This window comes from Atta cephalotes, assembly GCF_000143395.1.
Source record: "Atta cephalotes unplaced genomic scaffold scaffold00053, whole genome shotgun sequence".
Classification (NCBI taxonomy): domain Eukaryota; kingdom Metazoa; phylum Arthropoda; class Insecta; order Hymenoptera; family Formicidae; genus Atta; species Atta cephalotes.
In genome coordinates, this window is record NW_012130117.1 from 39,147 (window position 1) to 42,585 (window position 3,439).

The following is a 3,439-nucleotide window of genomic DNA, read 5'->3' on the forward strand; positions in this document are numbered from 1 at the left end:
CTCTCCTCCTCGTCGTCGTCGTCGTCGTCGTCGTCGTCGTCTCTCTCTCTCTCTCTCTCTCTCTCTCTCTCTCTCTCTCTCTCTCTCTCTCTCTCTCTCTATTTTTCTCTTTTTCTTTTTCTTCTTCTTCTCGTCTTTCCCTCTTTTTTTATCGCTAGAAATCGTTACAAATTAAGTGTTCTCACGGCCTACTCCTCTTCATTCTCTTCGTCGACATCGTCCTCGTCCGTTGCAGCCGTTTGATCCTTCGTGATGTTCCTCCCCGCGTAAATCGAGCTTAAGTTCATTAATTTCACAAGGCTTTCGGGCGTTTCGGGACGAAATCTTCTCGACGACGACAGGATTAAAATTACGGGCCGAAAGCATCAGCGTTGCCCGAGCTAAACGTCAAATTACAATTAACGATGAAGTGGCCTCGCAGCTCCGGCCTTCGCGCAATCAACTTAAGGATCGTAGTTTGCTCCGTGATGTTACTCTTCTCCGATTCTCCCCTTTTCCTTTTATGGTTTCGTTTGCTCTTCTGCGTTTGCAACGAAACTAGATAAGAAAGCGAAACATCAAGGAGCTATGAAATGTTTCCGAATTATGTTCAAAGAGAAATCACTCAAATCAAATCGATAAATTCGTTCTCTCGCCATAATTTGCATTAATTGACATTACTTCTAGCGCGTTCCAAACATTCTAGATAGAGACCAATAAAAAGTAGCGTGCCGCAGAAGAATTCGAAGAAACGCCGCAAGAATCATCCGTTGAATTATTCGCGAACTTCGCCCCGACTTTATTCTATGTGCATTCGTCGCTCCGGACAGCCGCGATTGTCGTGAAGTCTTAAATCCTTCACGAGAGATGTAAGAATCGCTAGTCACCCTCGCCAGCTTTCAGAAGTTTATAGAATTTAAAACGTCTTGTTGAAAAGGATTTCAGTACATTGTGACTGGTACTTGTCACAGAGATATGCGACACCGAGAGCATCACAATCCGTATATTATCTATTGTATGTGATATGCACATCGCGCAAGATTTATGACACGACTTTCACCGCTACGACAAATTGGAAGTACGAAAATAAAATTCAGTCTTGTACAATTTAATCTTGGCTCGCTGTAATATTCTTTTCAGGTTGTGCTAATTCGAGGAATAATCTGCAGCTCTCGTAAAAAGATGTTTATGACTGAATTTCTATTTTCGTTCAGGGATCGGGGATTCTCTCGATCGCATTGGTGCGTTCTGCTGCCACGCAATGGACGCAAATAGAATCTGTAAATGCCAAAGTCTAATTTTCCCAGAGAATAACGAGCCGACTACGTTTCTCACGATAATTGACTTCCGGCCGTCTCGCCTCGCGATGCTGAACTTTTCTGGAAATGCATGAAGCGGTGAGGACGGACGCGAGAGTAAAGTCTGGCGAAGACTGGGAACGAGGTGAGAAGCGTGAGTTGAACGTTTTACGGATTTCCTCTCTCGCATTCCGAGAGGAACGGGAAATGCAGTTCGGACATCGTATTTCCTTTTCGCTCGACAAAAGCGCTGTGGAGCAACTTCACAAACGCGACGAAATCCGGTCGCGCCCCTTACTTACTGTTGGCCGTAATATTGTTGGGAACTTTTGCGTTCGCCGAGAGGCATTCGCTTAATTGCCGGCTGGGATGTCGATGACGATGAGGAATCTTCGAATAAGAAGTCAAGAAGACGTGTATTCATTTAAATTCGCCATATAACGAGCGATAACGTTCTTGTGCAACATTGGTTTATCCGCTATTCAAACGTGTTTTCTATGCGACCCGGAGTTGCAAACACATAATAATTAATTACATAATATAAACGCTCGGCTCTTTTGATATAATTTTCATTTAAGAATCTTCGAAATTTTCCACGAGCGTAAACTCATTCAGTATCCTGATGGTTTTGAAATATAATATTCGTATATCGCTTTCATGCTGCACATTTAACTTCGTGAAAGAGCACATTAATAAGCACTCGGTACGTTCTATAGAAATCTCAGCCAATCCGGCTTGAGAATTGAGAATCTCAAAACGTGAATAATTACGTTTCGCAAGAATAATATTAGAATATCATTGTTCGCATGCAGCTTCCTATATTCTAATGAATAATCGCATTTCCGCTTCAGTATCGTAAATACAAGCTAATGCCAATTTAGCACAAATAAAGTTAAAACATAATTAATATCTTTTAATAATTCAACCAACTCCTTCTCTTTATCTTTCTCCTCTTACAATCCTCTTAATCCTTCTCACAACTTATAACGAATTCAGTCCGCATTTGTACTAGGCTAGATCAGAGCATACTAAAAGCTGTTTTATGAAATTAGCAAAGTTAAATAGTATATAAATATATTTTAAATGATTAACTATCTACTAATGATATTCACGATATTATTGAACAAAATATAGTATATGTATCATTTCATTCTGTCTAAATCTGAATCAGTGGATAATTACTAATTACCCTACTAATTATGATATACTTGGCACTGAAATTCAGTCAATGAAGTTCAATTAAAAGGAAGAATTTGACCATTATAACTAAAATACTGATATTTGCATGTTAATTTCAATATTCCAATACCATATTTACTAAATTTATGCACTAAAACAAAATTAGATCACATGATAAAGATTAGCTAGGTTAGGGATTTCACATTTCGTTCACTAATTATCAATAGCATACTTGGCACTGATATCATTGATTATCCACTGATTCAGATTTAGAGAGAGTTGTCGAAGTTGATTATACTGTACGACTGTATTGAGATATTTTATATAAAGCAGTTTTTAATATCGATCCAGAATAGTGGAAGTGATCGAATTTCATTATTAATATAGAGACCTTAGTGTAGTTTGGCTTTCATTCTTCTTTTACGTTTCACATGGAAATCATCATCGAGAAAGAGGAACCAGGATAATACGTCTGCGAAGTTGACTGAAGGAACGATCATCAGGAAGAAAGGACAGGGAACGAGAAGGGCGGACGAGGGAGTTTTAAGAGACTGTGAACACGGAGGTCCTGCTGCGAGCTATCTACGTCTGGGTGGCGCGTACGCGGTATGGATGTAATGGGGCAACTTGTCAGCTACTGCGATTCGTCCGTCAGAGGACGAAAGGTACCCGGCTACTCGCCAAGATAGGAAATGACGCTCGATGGCAGACGACCGCGCTTCCCTTTTCCTAGAGAACAACGATTCGTGCTCCGCTTCGCGCTGCTCTGAACTTTGTATTCGTGCCGAAGTCGCAGCTGATGATACGAGGAATAGGAGCTTGATATCCCGAACACGTAGACGTGCGAGACGCCGAGAGAGAGAGAGAGAGAGAGAGAGAAGAGAGAGAGAGAGAGAGAGAGAGAGAGAGAGAGAGAGAGAGAGAGAGAGAGAGAGAGAGAGAGAGAGAGAGAGAGAGAGAGAGAGAGAGACGAGAGAGACGAG

General features: G+C 41.1%; 1 pseudogene; it reads left to right on the forward strand.

Annotated features, from left to right (window-relative positions):
- Nucleotides 1–3,189, forward strand: part of LOC105623120 — a 4,566-nt pseudogene extending 1,377 nt beyond the window's left edge.
- Nucleotides 3,190–3,439: the final 250 nt, after the last annotated feature.